The sequence below is a fragment of the Coccinella septempunctata genome, chromosome 1 (assembly GCF_907165205.1).
Source record: "Coccinella septempunctata chromosome 1, icCocSept1.1, whole genome shotgun sequence".
Lineage (NCBI taxonomy): Eukaryota > Metazoa > Arthropoda > Insecta > Coleoptera > Coccinellidae > Coccinella > Coccinella septempunctata.
The window spans coordinates 6,007,721-6,024,461 of record NC_058189.1 but is presented as its reverse complement, the minus strand read 5'-3'; positions in this window follow the sequence as shown (position 1 = coordinate 6,024,461).

Here is a 16,741-nt window from a genome sequence, read left to right as displayed (position 1 = left end):
CATTAATTTATCTAGCTGACAGAAATTCCAGACGATATTTTGTTTAGTGTTGATCTTGAGTTCTATTTCTATTAATGAAATGATTCCGCGTAAAATTTGATGTCCGTAGCCACTCTCCGAAATAACCCATTATAATGCTTTCGATGGGTCACGCTGTAGACACGGAACGTCCCAAAGAATTAAATGATAAAATAAACCCTATAAAGCTCGATCATCCGAGAGGATTTTAGTAGTCGATCCGACTGAAATACTGTGTCGGCTGTCCGCAGTGAGAAGAATTAATAAATAATAAATATTAATAAAAAAGTAGAATAAAGGCAGATCGAGGAGGCTGTTATAAATGATTTGCGGCCGAAAAGAGGCTCTGGGCGTTACGGAGTTATCGGCGGAGAGCTCGCGTTCTTGCCTTCGGAACCTATTTGTTATTTATCGCCGCGAAGCAATTAAAACGTTACTGATAGCTTTGTTGGTTTTTGTTAGGACGATGTGATTTGCATCTACCGCTAATGATCTTACATACTCGGAATGCGGTCTCGTGTAATGGTTCCTACCCAGTATCAATCACTGTGGAATTATTCGAAAATTCACGATATACACGTATCAGTGGCGGATTTACCCTAGAGGCTGGGTAGGCTGCAGCCTAGGGCGGCAGATTTCAGGGGGCGGCAAATTTGGGGACAATTTTGTTTGCACTAATTATAGAAACTGAAATACTTGTATTTCATAGATATTTTTATATCTATCTACATCTGATTTTCCCTAATTATAAAAAAAAAACTGACCAAGTAGTGCATTATTACTATTTTCCTGTTCCACTCTCATTTCGTCCGCTTTGGACTCTATACTGAAACTTCGTGAGTGTGAAAAATTTGAGCAAAATTCGTTGTCTACTGAGGGGATCTCGAGAACTATCGGAGCAAGAAGAAAACGGATGGCACAGTGTCGAGCTCTCTTTTCATAACTAATCCAAATCTGAAAACGGAACCGGCCTATAATTTCTAGATTTCTAGAGTTAAAATCAAAAAGTGGGATTTTGACGAATTCGAAAAGGTCTCATAGCTTTTTTGTGTTTGAAGTTACATATCTGAAACTTACCTTAGTCACTTCTATATGTAGATTCTACTGACATAATCTTTTTTTCCAATTCAAAAATTACAAATTCAATTTAAAAAAAAAACGAAAGTTCGCCTAATGTTTCGAAATGAAAAAATATTTGGTGCTCGTCAGTGGATTCTACGTAAAAAAGAGTCTGTAGAAGGTTCAAGTTTCAGATCTGTAACTTCAAAGACAAAAAAGTTATGAGAACTTTTCGAAATCGTCAAAATTTCATTTTTTGCGAATATCTCAAAAACGGTTTTCACGTTTAGTTCTCGAGTTTCCCTCAGTAGATAATGAATTTTGCCCAGCCTGTATACACCATCGACTAATTGTTCGGGTGAGAGAGGCTTTTTTTGCTTGAAAAAGGTGAAAAGTTAGGTACCTAAGAACCACATTGAGCCAAGAAAAGCTGAACGCTTTGGCTCTTTCGTGTATAAAGTCATAACTAAACAAAATTTCGTATGACGACATCGCAGAATGATATTTTAACAGAGCGCTTCATAAATCTTTGATTGTGCGATCAACGCTTGATTTCTAAAACGAAATCATTGAAACCTTTTCATTGCTGAATATATTGAAAAAGTAGCAATTGAGAATAATTTAATGGACGTATGAACATAATTTGATACGAGAATGATATTATGAATGATCATGACTGAATTATCGATTGAAAACAAATTGACGTCTATTTGTCAATCAAGTGTTGATTCCCTGATCAAGCTTTATGAAACCCGAGGTGAGACTTTTATGACTTACGTTCCTATTTTATTGTCATCGTCAGTTAGATTGTGTCGATATAATACATATACATAATAATATGAATAGTAGGGAAGGTCTTTTCTTTTTTGTGCCCCTGCTTAGTTACAGCCCCCTGAAGATGGCGCCCGAAAAGCAGTATTTAATTTTTCTTTATTGAAAATCAATAAACTTTCACGTATTAAATCAAGCAGATATGTATTTTATACGGACGGAAAGGCATCAAAAAAATTTGGTTCTGTTCGTCTATGATAGAAAGGGGTAGAAAAATCCATCCCTGATCCTTGCTTCGCAAGAAACTTTTTCGATATTCATATCTTATAATAAAAAATTAATTTTGGATAACTTAATCCATTCTCAAAAAATCATCTTGAGATTTTTGAGAGACCTTATTTATTAAGAATGGATCAAGCTATCCAAAATCAATCTTTTATTTTGAAATATGGATATGGAAAAAAGTTTCTAGCGGAATAATGTTTTAGGCATTTTCTAGCACTTTCAATCATAGAGGAACAGCACCGAGATTTTCTACCCCGCATAAAATATCTACTTGATTTCATTCTTGTCAGTTTTTCGATTCTCAAGAAAAATATTGAAAAGTGCTTTTCGGGCTGTAACTAAGCAGGACTCACATTAAAAGTCCACCCTATTTTCTGACGAAAAATCACACCCTTAATTTTTTGCAACTATTTCTATGGACCATGTAACCATATATATATATATATGCTGTGCCATACTTAATGACAATAAATTTCTTCTTTCGTTTGATATAGAATTTATCTATTATATTTTGAACTGTGTGCCCAACAAAAATGATTTAATTACGTTTACTGAATGTATATCACTGTGTGACTAATATCAATTAATATATCCATTACTTCGCCTCATTAGAAGTCTATGACTAAATTTTATTTCATTCAGAAATAAACGTTCTATTTCTTGTGAAATCTCAACTTAATCGTTGCGTTGTAAAAATGATCTGGAAACTCGGGAACTGACAAATCGATTCCCTAGGTCACAATAATTATGAGTAGTTTTTAGGACCAACGTGTACAAATCCCAAAGTTACATTTTCACTGACACAAAAATTGTCATTAATATTTTGAACTAAATAATTATGGTAAGGGCGGCAAAATTTGAATAGCCTTCTGGCGGCAAATATGTAAATCCGCCACTGACACGTATGTAATAAGAGTATTGCATATTTTAAACACTTTCACCAGATGTTTAATATTTTCGACCATTATCATCCAGAGGTCCCAACAAACATTTTTTCGCACTTGTTCCTAGGAAAGAAAGCTTAAGCATTTTACCGAAATGCAGGCCGCAGGGGTAGGGGGTGGTTTTGAAGTTATGCAGTGTCCCACAAGATAATTCTTCATGATGATGTCCCTATACCTTATTGTGGAAACTAAAGGAGCTAAAAGAAAAAGTTGAATGAAAAACTTGTCAGTAATCGATTGAACTTTTATTTTTTATAACCCACCTGATACAGGGTGCTCCGGTTTTTCCCTGTTTTTTATCAACTTTCGTATTTTAAATCAAAGACCCTTTATATTATTGCCTTTTTGAATTAATTGTCAAATTTTAAGGTAATTTTGATTTGACCACCATGGTTCTATATAGCACCGATTCTGAGTGACATCTCTATTTTTAACAATCTGATATACAGGGTCTTCAAAAATTAAAGTTGAAATTCTATAATAGAAGTTCAATCAAAACTTAATTTTTTCAAATGGCAATCTATATTTTGTTCTTGTTCATCATGTAGAGCAGGTTGAAATGAGCAAAAAATCTCTTCAAACTTTTTCTGTAAAGTGAATAGTTTCATAAATATGGACGAAAAACTGAATTTTCATGTTAGAACCAACGATAATTATTGATTAGTGTTGCTTTGATTTTTTTGACAAATTTAATCAACTAAATTGACTAATGGGAGACAAAAGGACTCCTCCACACATAACACGACTCTACAAAAAATTTTCGTTCTTTGTCCTAACGTTTATACTAGGATTTTCCGGTTAATTATGCACAAAAACGAAAAGAAAATACCTTTTTTGGTATAATGTTTGCTTTTGTGATAGTTATAGTATCAATACTCATTCTTCATTTTTTTTATAAATTTTAATAATTCAAAAACCGCGCGATGAGAGTGGGGTGTTTACCCTTACAAAGTGTCACTAGTGGGCACTCGTTGTCATAAACAACGATAACGTGTTATTTACAAGACCTGACAAACTTCAAATGTCGTCAAGAAAGTGTAAATATGATGCTGATGCATTTTGTTTTATATGTGGTCAATTTATTATAATTCGTGACATGAAATACGAATTAAAGACATTTCATGTTCTCTCTGAAGCCTATGAAGCATATTTTGACTTTCCTGTTTGGAATCAAGACAAGCCATGGCCCATGGGCTCTACATGTTGCTTATAGTTATTGTAAATGATATCGTTGAATCAGTCTCCTAAACACAGAAGCAAACTTTTTCATGCCATATATTTTTTTTTCGGCTAATTAGGATCTAAACTATCGAAATTTTATGCTTTGGAGTCAAAGTCAAATTTGGTGTTGACACGTGTAATCTGTATTCGCTTCTAATAAAATTAAATTATTTCAATTTTAAAGGTAGACTCAACTAACAGATATATTTTGCTCAAATAATCAAGTAGTTGTCTGACAACGCAAAAAAAACTCAAAATACACAATCAGATAAGTGTGAGTTTTTATAGTTACCATATTCTTTCAGTTTAATTAATTAATTATTGATGGTTCTTGCGGGAAAATGCACTTTTTGAATTTTTCGTCGAAATTTCTGATACTATTCACTTTACAGAAAAAGTTTGAATAAATTATTTGCTCATTTTAACCTGCTCTACATAACGAACACAAAAAAAATATAGGTTGTCTTTTGAAAAATTAAGTGTTGATTGAACTCTTATTAAAATTTTTAACTTTAATTTTTGAAGACCCTGTATATCAGATTGCTAAAAATAGAGATGTAACGAATGATACAATATTTTGACAAGAGCTGGGCAAAATTTGGAATTGATACATTCATTAGAAAAATAGTATCAGCTATTTTAGTGAGCACCTACACTTTTTCCCTTAAAAGAATAGCTGATGCTAGAGACAACCGAGGAAACGTCGTTATTGCAAAAAAAAATCACCGGCAGTATTTGACTTAATCATTAATACAAAAAAAATTATCTTCATGTGAAATGATTATTATTGATGAAGTTTAGTAAATAACTATCTTAACATCCAATTTAATAACATTGTATGGAAAATACAAGAATTTAAAATCGGCAGACAACACTTACTAGCAAAATGTCCATACATGGCGCCAAGGAAATAACCACTTCAACTTCCATTAAAAGCAGAAGGTGGGTCATTTGTGATAAATCATCCACATATGACTCGATGAGATATATGAAGACTTCTGTTTTATTCTCCCAAATGAAATATATTTTGGTTTAATTTATGGCTGTTGTCGTTTCGCCTTGTGTTTTTATAGTATATCCGACCAATTGATTTATGCCGTCGTAAACTGAGCAAATTATCTGCCAGATGATTAGAATGCCCATTTGAGGAGAAGTTTTTGATGTATACCTACCTAGGAAGAGAAAGGGTGACTTTTGATGTGGAGACTGAAGAGTATGAATACTGAAAAGTTTGGCAATCTTATATACCTACTAAACGTAAAAAACAGAACGCTCAGTGAGAATATCATTCCTCAGAACGCTCAGTGTTTAATGTATTACAACAAATTTATTTTTTATTTACAGGGTGTCTGTAAACAAATGCGAAGGACTTAAGGAGATGATTTCTCGATGAAAATAAGCAGGGGTAGTTCCTATAAATTTTTTTCGAAATCGACCTCCCTTCCAAGATACAGCCTTTGGAAGGCGATGACGAGTTGACAGTTTTTAAATTTTCTAAACGGGTTCTAAAAAATACTGAGTCGTTAAACAATACATAATATGAAGCACTAAGTAGATGTTACTCACACAATATTTTAGATTTCATAACTTTATTATTAGGGGTTGCAAATAACAACCACTAAAGATTTTCCTTCGAAAATTGTTTTCGTGGGATAGATTTTCGAAAAATAAAATTCTCTTATGGTTTCCCATTCATGTCCTTGACCAAAATGTACATTGAATTAATGGTCTTTGGACCTATCTCTAACTATATAACTAGACTTAATTTTTTCTTTTTCTGGTTTTTTTTTGTTATGGTATTTTTGTGCTGTGATGTTAGGCCTTACCCTTACGCTAAATAAATAAATAAGTAGACATGACAGACAATACGACAGAGATCAAATAAGAACGAATACGGAAAAATAGAGAACGAATTAGAGATGCTCAAATATACAGTCATTTTGGGATATCATTATGAATCGCCTTTAATTTTACGAAGTAAAATACTTTTACACAATTTATTATATAGCGGGAAACATTTTGCTACGTTTACCTGCAATTTTATTCTGTCCAAACGCATTTTAACGTATTCTGTTTCATTCTAGCGGTATATTTAAAAATCTAACTTTGTATCACAGGTGAAACCAGAAATCAATTAATTTTAAGTTTCTTCCTATATCGTCTAAATTGTTAATATCACGATAACAATGATGAACACTCAACCTTCTAACACAACATGCCCTCATAATTCCTTTTCAGAAATATGAAGACATATACAGAATATCCTATTCGATGACAGGAATTCAATTATCAGTTCATTCGACCTTTTCAGACCTAGGCCCTCTAATATCTTTCCGCACTAAACTGTCCGATAAGGCAGGTACCTGTCTACAGTAAGGGTTATTGAGTCAATAATTTAGGGTATATTTGTTTCTTCCTGTGGTATCTGCCAGAATTTTTATTAACTCATTAAAAAACGACGATATTTTAATGAATTTTACTGTTAAGTAGAATTTATTGGATCATTCAATATTCGGGAAGATTGAATTCAGTTCTGTTGTTTTCTGTTATGAATGAAGCTATGGGGAGGATATTCAAGTCGAATTAAAAATTATTCACCGTTAACTACAAGAGTGTAGATGTTCTCAAAATTTTTCTTGCAAAACCTTATTATAAAGTGTGTCTGTAAACAAATGCGAAGGACTTAGGGAATCCTCGATGAAATAAGCAGGGGTAGTTCCTATAAATTTTTTTCGAAATCAATATCCCTTCAGTCTTTGGAAGGCGATGTCGAGTTGACAGATTTAAATTTTTTTACGGGTTCTAAAAAACACCGATTCTTAAAACTATACATAATATGAAGAACCAAATAGATGGTACTCACACATTTTTTTTTAATTTCATAACTTCATTACTAGAGGTTGAAAATAACAAGCCCTTATGATTTTCCTTCAAAAATTGTTTTCGTGGGGTAGACTTCGAAAAATAAAATTCTTTTATGGTTTTCCATTAAATTCTGGAGAAATAAAGTCTCTTGCAAAATTTCGGTACAGTCGATACTTTTATCGGAATAAATAAAAACTTACAAGCAGTATACGAAGGTCTATGAGGCAGAGAGTTGATGCATGTATTTTAGCGGGATTTGTGGAACATTTATACGATGAAATGGAATGAACAGTGATCAGAACTGCTTGTAAGTGTTTATTTATTCCGAGAAAAGTATCGACTGTATCGAAATTATGCAAGAGACCTCTCTAGAATTTAACGGGAAACCATAAGAGAATTTTATGTTTCGAAAATACCACGAAAACAATTTTTGAAGGAAACTCATCAGGGGTTGTCATTATAAACCCCTAATAATAAAGTTATGGCATCTAAAAAAACTGTGTCAGTAACATCTACTTAGTGCTTCATACTATGTATAGTTTTATGAGTCAGTGTTTTTTAGAACCCGTAAAAAAATTAAAAACTCTCAACTCGTCATCGCCTTCTGAAGGTTGTATCTTTGAAGGGAGGTCGATTTCGAAAAAAATTTATGGGAACTACCCCTGCTTTTCATCGAGGAAACATCTCCCTTAGTCTTTTGCATTTGTTTACAGACACCCTGTATAACTTATTCGATTGTACGATTTGTAATGTAAACAATTCTTAAGGATTACCTAGATCTCTTGAAATAACAAACATTATACCATAATATATTCGTTTGTAAACCAATATTCACCAATTAGCATTCGAATATTTATTGAGATGACTCATGTCCTTGATAAAAACATGTTTTCTTAGTATATTATAGTTTTAATAGATTCGAGAAAAAAACTAATGCAAATAATTGAAAATGCTTGCAACGAACTGTGAAAAAGCTTCACAAAAAATTTTGAAAAGAGCTCGTTGATGCTTTGAGCAGAATGCAGTGGATATTGAAAGTCAGCATTCAACAATATTCGTAATTGTGAACAAGTGTACAGGATGGGCAAAATTCGTTGTCTACTGAGGAGATCTCGAGAACTAAAGCAGCTAGAAGAAAACGGATGACACATTCTCTAGCACTTTTTTCATGACTAATCCAAATCTAAAAACAGATTCGGCCTATCATTAGTTTTCCAGTTATAAACAAAAATTGAGATTTTGACGATTCCGAAAAGTTCTCATAACTTTTTTGTCACAGATCTGAAAATAAAACCTTCTTAGGCACTTGCATACGTAGAATCTACTGACAAAAGATTTTTTTCCAATTCAAAAATAAAAAATTCACTAAAAGTTTGCATTTAAAAAAATGAAAGTGCACTTAATGGATCGAAATGAAAAAATATTTTGAGCTTATCAGTGAATTCTACGTAAAAAAGTTCCTGTAGAAGGTTCAAGTTTCAGGTTTGTAACTGCAAAGACAAGAAAGTTATGAGAACTTTACGAAATTGTCAAACTCAATAACGAAGTGGTTTTCACCATTCTTTGTTTCTCCAAAAATGAGCTCGGAAATGTCTCATACGTTATCTTCTAGCTACTATAGTTCTCGAGATCCTCTCAGTAGACAAAGAATTTTTATTTGCCCACCCTGCACAGTGTACGTTGACAGTTTGTTAATATGTTACATTTGGGAGAAATTACTGATAATATTGAATAAATTATTTTCAAAATACACATTAGAGAACCCACTAAAACGATGCTGGATATCGACATTGAGTAGGTCATAAAAATTTACCAAAAACTGAATTTGAGGGTGGAACAAGGGTCCTCATGTCCTCAATTATTTTTTTTTATCAAATTCGGAACGCAATTCTGGGAAAAAATACCAGCTCTCTATTATTATTGCGATTTCCATGCCACCGAGTGTACTTAAGAGTTTTCATCACTTCTTCATATCAGCTTTTGGTTCAGTGATTTTTCGAGAAGGCGAAAAACAAAGATATATATTGAAAACATTATTCATGTCACATCCGAAGAAACGTGGTCGCTACAGAAAAGGGAAACGTGGGGCCTATTTCCCGAAGGAAGGCCTATTGGAATAAGTATTATTGCATTAGACAATCCGAACATTCGTCTCGTATAAGTAAATAAAATCGCAGAGGGAAATGGTGCTCCTGGAGTTTCAGGCCTTACAAATAATACACTGGCTGGAATATGGAATGGAATATTTTGACCTGATTTAGAGTACGCTGCACGTCGCACAACCTCTTGAATACGAATAACGTCATGGAAATATATTATTTCGAAGATATTCAGGATATGCGATTCGTTTCTCATAAATTAATACGGCTGAACCCTAGAAATAGAGTCCGGAAAATCTGATTTGGAAATGGGAAAGGGAAATGAATATGTTATTGGCGGTTTTGGTATGTATTCGAATTAATTAGATTATTGAAGTTTCTCTGGAAAATAAGGTTAGTCGAAACTAACAAAGGATCCTGTGATGGCAAAATTATATACACGCTAGTTTTCACTCATGGTTCTGCTTCTATGGAATCGACGTCATTATCAAATGAATTTTTGTTGGAAAAACATCATCAGGATCCTTCCCGATTCGAGAAGTCAACTCTGCAGCCATCTACAACAACATTTGAGCCATCATTTTTTCCGTTTCGGGCCTGATAACATTTTGAGTTTTCATAATGAGCTGTGCCACCCCTGTGAAACCAAAATTATTTTTAAAATAACTAGCTAAATCTGTAACACTACACATCTGTGAATCTTCTGAACACTCAACATATTCTCCCCTTAATCGGATACATTTATTACAGAGAACCTGCAACGTCTCTAGACCTTTCAGAAAAAATGTTTCTTCTTGGTCTGCAAACCAGACCTCCACAGCTTTTATTACCTCCTCGTTGGAAGAAAATTTACGACCTTTAAAACTTTTCTTCAGTTGAGGAAAAGATGATAGTCGGATGGAGCCAAATCTGGTGAATAAGGGGGGTGTTCTAGTAATTCATACCGTAAATCATGATTTTTTGCACGGCAACATGAACAGATTTGTGTGCAGGGGCGTTGTCCTGCAAAAACAAAACACCTTTGGATAGCTTTCCGCGTCTTTTGTCTTTAATTTTTTCCCGTAGGGTGGTCAGTAATGTCGAATAGTAAACTCCGGTTATTGTTCTACCCTTATCTAAAAAATTAATCATGATTACTCAATGCCAATGCCAAAAAACTGAAGCATGAACTTTTCTAGCAGATTTTTGGACACGAAACTTCTCAGGTTTTGGAGAACCAGAGTGTCGCCATTCCATCGATTGTTGGTTTGTTTCTGGATCGTAGAAATGTACCCAAGTCTTATCCATGGTAACAATTCGGCTTAAGAAGTCTACATCGTTTTCAAATCGAGCACAGATCAAACGCGATGCTTCTACCCTTGCACGCTTTTCATCAACGTTCAAACATTTGGGGATCCATTTTGCAGCAATTTTTCTCATGTCCAAATTGATGTGAACTATTTGATGAGCGCGTTGGTATGAAATATTTAGTGCTTCAGATATCCGTTTTAGCCCAATTCGACGGTCTGATAAAATAATGTCATGAACTGCATCGATATTTTCGGGGACTGACACAGAAATTGGCCTTCCCGATCGGTCATCACCTTCAATGGAGAATTTACCTCTTTTGAAGCTTGCAGTCCAATTTTTCAGGGTCGCATATGAAGGACATTAATCACCAAGGGTATTGAGCATATTTTCGTAAATCTTTTTTTTTTTTTTTAATTTAGAAATTTCGCTTAAACCACAAGGGTTATTAGCGATGGAGTGGTACATATTAACATTATTAATTATATTTGTTTGACAATTTGTACACTGCTGAGAAAGTTTATGATATTTTTAACTTCACACTTTTCCACCAAAATGTCTTTCAGAGAACCTGCTATGAAATTTCTTGTTCTTTCTTCGTGGTATCTTGGACATTCACAAAATATATGTTTCACAGTTTGTTTCACGTTACACGTGTCACAGAAAGCTTCTTGGGCCCGGGTTATGAGGTGTTCGTGTGTTAGTCTGGTATGACCGATCCGGAGTCTACTTAGTATCACTTGGTGTCTCCTGATTTTCCGAATGTTTTTATGTGGTTCAATGAATTTTTTTACTTCTGCCAACTTGGTAGTAGATGAGTTCCATTCTGCTTGCCACAGTTTCTTCTGGGTTTCTTTCAGAAGAGGTGTCAGATCTGTTTGTATGTTATATGGAACAAGTGTAGCGTCTACGTTGGTTGTGGCAGTTTTAGCTAGACAGTCGGCTCGCTCATTACCTCGGATCCCTGTGGTTTTCATCGTTGCAGAATTTTAGTGCTCTCCATATAGCGTATAGTTCACCAGTGAATACTGTTTGGGGTAATCTGAAAATGCTTTCGTGGTCGTCTGTGGTGAATGCAGCTGCAACTCCTTGTTTTGTCTTAGATGCATCTGTATATATATATGTTTGTAATCTTGGTATGTTTGTAATCTTGGTATGTTTGCAAGTGGTCATTGAAAATTCTTCTAATAGTATCATGGTTAATTTCTGTTTTTTTGATGTAGGTGAGCTTACAGTCGCATTCAGGGAGAGGGACTATCCAGGGTGGTGCATCATGAGGATTCGATGTCTTGATCATAGTTGGGATGGAGGTGTTGTATTTTGATAGGTATTTGTTCGTAAATCTGCTTACCTCTTAACTCTTTTAAATACAGATAGGTACTTGATGTTGGCTTGATACTCCAATTTTTCGATTTTCACAATTTCGGTGGACATCTTCTTTTTTCAATTTATTGCGTAACTCTGGTTTACTTTTTTGACCACAAACTTCACACTGACACTTCTAATGAGTTATTTTGCGTTGCTATGGTAACACAATATTTTTTTAAGCATAGAACTGGTCTAGGCTAACTAGATAGTAATACATCCTCGTAGTTGGACACAGGTAAACTCTGCCAAATACCGCCAAAACATTTGGACCACAACCTATGCGTTAAGTTCCTGTAAAAGATTGAAATCGAGAATTGTTAGTTCGTCAATTTAAATTTTTATTATTCATTGCACCCTCAGGTAAAGACATCATAGGCGGGTAAAGTAGCACCGATTTACGGGTAATTAAGTACACCTCTTTATCACTCCAGGTACAGGTTTGTCGCACATTTCATTACGATTCTCTACACGGACAATCTAACTGCAACAACGTATTATGCGACTTCATCCAATTTCTGTCTATTCCCGTAGATCACACACGAAAACCTTCCCCAATGTAGCCAAAAGCGTATGCATTCGCATTCTGTTAGACCGGAATGGATACGGTCAAAGGGAATCGGCACGTGTGATGTATGTAATAACGTATGTGTGTATGCCTCGTAATCCAATGAGTCAAGTATTCCAGTATTCAGCGATTGCCACAGTGGGGATCAAACTAAATTACCAGCACGTGACCTACGAAAACGCCTGCTAAAATCTATTGAGGAGCGTTGAATCTATTTATTTTTCACAATTGGTTCATGTAACTGTGTTAAATCTTTGATTCGTGTGGGATGCACTTGATTCGGAGGATGAGATCGCATTGATCCTGGCTACGGTGGGACTTTTCATCTCATGGGAAATGGTGATTTTTACACCTGATTGGTTTTTCATCGTCGAATAAGTTTTATTTTTGATGTGATTGATTGTACACTTTTTCTGGTTTATTTTATGTAGTCATCATATTTATGGAATATAAATGTAGGTATTACTAGATACTTCCTGATTTCTCGAATGAAGGGAGGAATTCACATAAAAGTAGTGATCACGGTCAATCTTCATTTTTGAGCGTTCAAGGAAATTCATCATAGAGTATGTGGACCTAGAAGATGTGTTTGAAACCATATTCATGGTTTACGAATTGAAAATGCTGTTATCTCAATTTTTCCTGACCTTTTATATGTTTCAAATTACAACTAGGAGTCGATAAGACGAGAATTCTTCTTGTATTGTCTTGAGAAAAAGTCAAGAAATTAAAAAAATCTTGTCCTAACTTTTCTTGATATATTAAATCTTGTCTTGACTTGAAAATCTTGGAATTTCTTGATTGACCAGTGACAACGTACATCTTGATTCCCCGCGAACTTTTCATTGAGTTTCATGCTTAAGCCCTTTTGTAACAGCAGAGAATTCTCTACCAAATTTTGGTAAGAAAGCGGCAGAGATTATTTTATATGCAACTGAACAGAGAATTCTACCGAAAGTGCGTATGTAACGGTAAAGAATTCAAGGCGCATGAAATCTCGAGTAAATTTTTTAGAGAATTCTCGGCTGTTGCAAACGGGCTTTACACGACAATCTGGTGGTTCCCCGATATTCATTTGTTTGTTGACGAACTCAAAATGACTTCGCGCAGTTTCACTTTCACTCTTTAACCCGCTTTAGTTGAGTGAGGTTATTATCACCAAGAAAATAAAGAAAGAAGGCTCTATAAGAGATCGAAAATACTAGAATCCCAACTATCATATGTACAGGGTAACAATAAAAACTTGGTAGGCCAATTATGTCGCGACAAGGAGAAAATGCCGGAACAGGCCAATTTTTATTTATTTTTTGAGTAAAATTGTAAGCGAAAATCTCCCCAACCCTAGGTGTAAGGCTATCACCCCTTAATTCTTAATAGGGAATAGGGGGTTAGATTTACCTCAATTGAAAGATCACTTGACCCTCTACATGAATACCATGTTTGCAAATTTTTATTGATTCTTTGGAGTAGTTACAGGAGGTGACAATTTGAAAACTTGCCAGGCCAATTATGTCTCGACAAGGATGTTTTCAGAGAAAATGCCGGAACAGGTCAATTTTTAAAGGAAGAGGGACATATTTTTAGCAGAATTGTAAGTCGAAATCTCCTCAAACCTAGGTGAAGGGGCGATCACCCCTAAATTCTTCATAGGGCAATCTATGCCTTTTATTGTCTTCAAAGACCTTCTACATAATTATTGTCTTCCGAGCGAGGTATAGCCCTCTATACCCTATTAAGAAGGTGACAACCCCTACATAGGTGTATGAGTTGTCACCAAAATCTCCTCAATCTTAGGAGATAGACATAATTGGCCCGGCAAGTTTTCAAATTGTCACCTCCTGAAACTACTTCAAAGAATCAATAAAAATTTGCAAATCATAGTATTCATGTCGAGGGAGAAGCGATCTTTCAATTGACGTAAATCTCACCCCCTATTCCCTATTAAGAATTTAGGGGTGATAGCCCCTCCACCTAGGGTTGAGGAGATTTAGGCTTACAATGCTGCTCAAAATATGTCCCCCTCCGAAAAAAAATTGACCTGTTCCGACATTTTCTCTGAAATCATTCATGTCGTGACATAATTGGACTGGCAAGTTTTCAAATTGTCATCCTGTATAATCAGGCAGTACAATTTAAATAACAACAACGTAAAAAAGTTGAAGTTATTTTAAATAATCTCCTTTATAGCTTTACCTATTACTATTGTCTATCGATACGCTACTGCTAACGGATCCAGTTCAGTCAATCGAACTTTGCCACCTTCTACGTCATCACCCTTCCAATCGGCTTTGAACCGAATTACAACTTCTTTCTTTACCTACTCTTGATTATCACGAAGTGGTGATCTTATTGTACCATAAGCGACATTGACTCTTCAGTAAACAGATAACAGAATATCTGCTGAGCCATTTAGCTCCAAATCTGACTCAGAATATTCACTAATAAGCAGTAGAGTAATAGAGAAATGCATAAGTTTTAGTAAAAACATAAAATGATCAGTGAAACTAAAGCGACTTCGACTAATGCAAGCAAAATGATAAATCTGAATCTGAAAAAGTAGCTGCAAAAGCGCCAGTAAAAGGAAAGAGCAGCAGCATTCACCAATGCAAGATAGTGGTAGGTACTAGTGGCAATACTGACAGAATCAGGTTGACACAAGTACCAACGGCGAAAATAATAAATAAGCCCAAATTATTCCATGTTTTCATGAACATAAAAAAGTATATGAATGTGAAAATTGCAAATCTAGATTCCAATTGTAGTTTCAACAAGATTAACATTGATTATTTTCAATGTACATTTTTCTAGCAAAAAATATGTGCAATGAATAGAAATAGGTGTTTTATGATTAAATATGTTATCTTTTTCAAAAATAAACACGTTTAAGTCATGGTTAGACAAAATATTTCAAGATTTCTGATTTCTTGTTTTCTTGACAAGGAATCTTGGTAATGACATGAAATTTCTTGTCTTATCTTGAAATTCTGAAATTCTCTTGATCTTGTCTTGAAATCAAGGCAAGATCTTGAAATTTTCAAGAACTTGTCGACCTCTAACTTCAACTACACTACTCAAAAATTGGAGTAAATATTTAACAGAAAACTTACTGTTTGCACTTTAATCTAATTCTCAGTATTGCTGTACATACCATGTTTGCGTATTACACACACACAAACCATATGACACAATGGTTCAATAAAAAAAAATTCAAGAAACTAATTTCTTGTAGGTGCATGATTTTTTTGTGTGCTCCTTTTGAGCAATAATGGGCTATTGCAACTCATCTTGTATCAGTTGTGTATTTATCGTCAGGAATGTAACTTGCATTTAGAAGCCTAACAACTTGAAAAATAAATTGGAGTTTAACTCAACAGGAAGTTGCTAACTGTCTCCGGGTCTCGCAAAGTTTTGTAGAATCGCTATCGTACTAGTGAAAGTGCTGCATATACTAATGAATATGGAAGAGCAAGAACTATAACCGTCGCACAAGATCGGCTAATACGGTTATCTGCAAGACGAAATCCATTCTTCACTGTAGCCCAAATTCATAGCTCACTACCGGTACCGGTAGGATAGTTTTTGCCCAAACAATTCGAAATAGGTTGAGGTTAAAAAGTCTTGCAGAGATTTATTGAGAAAAAATAGGATTCTCACAATCTATGATGTCTATAACATCCGGGTGAAAGAGTTACTCTGTAACTAAACGTTTCGAATTGAAGAGGAATTCTTCAAATCACACACCATTCGCTCGAAAGCTTCCGACGATTGTTTCATTTCCCGTGTGAAGAGGCTCCCTTTTCATTCGAATGATAACGCATGGGCTGATTCTAATAGTAATTATCGAAGGGGAAAAGTAACACCTATTCATGTGCAACAGTTTATTCAGTTGATGGAAATCGATTGTAGGAATCATTCTTTGTGACTGGATTTACATTCGCACGCGCCGCACTGTTACGTGGTCACTGGAGATGGATTTAGGTGAATATTCCCATTCATTATTTTGAATAGTGATCCCTTAGAATCGGACTGAGAAAAAGTTATAAGATTCCCTACAAATTCAAGCAGTGTATCTTTCTGATTAATATTTCTACCTTCTTTATTCAGGGTGAGTCTTTGACTCGTACAAATTTTTTAACAGTATATATTCTTGAGGTCAAAAGAAACACGCATTGCAATCTATTGTCGTTCAACTTTAACTTCCTGTATGTTTTTCCCATAGCAAAGGGTTTTCAAGGCATATTTGGTACTACCACTATATG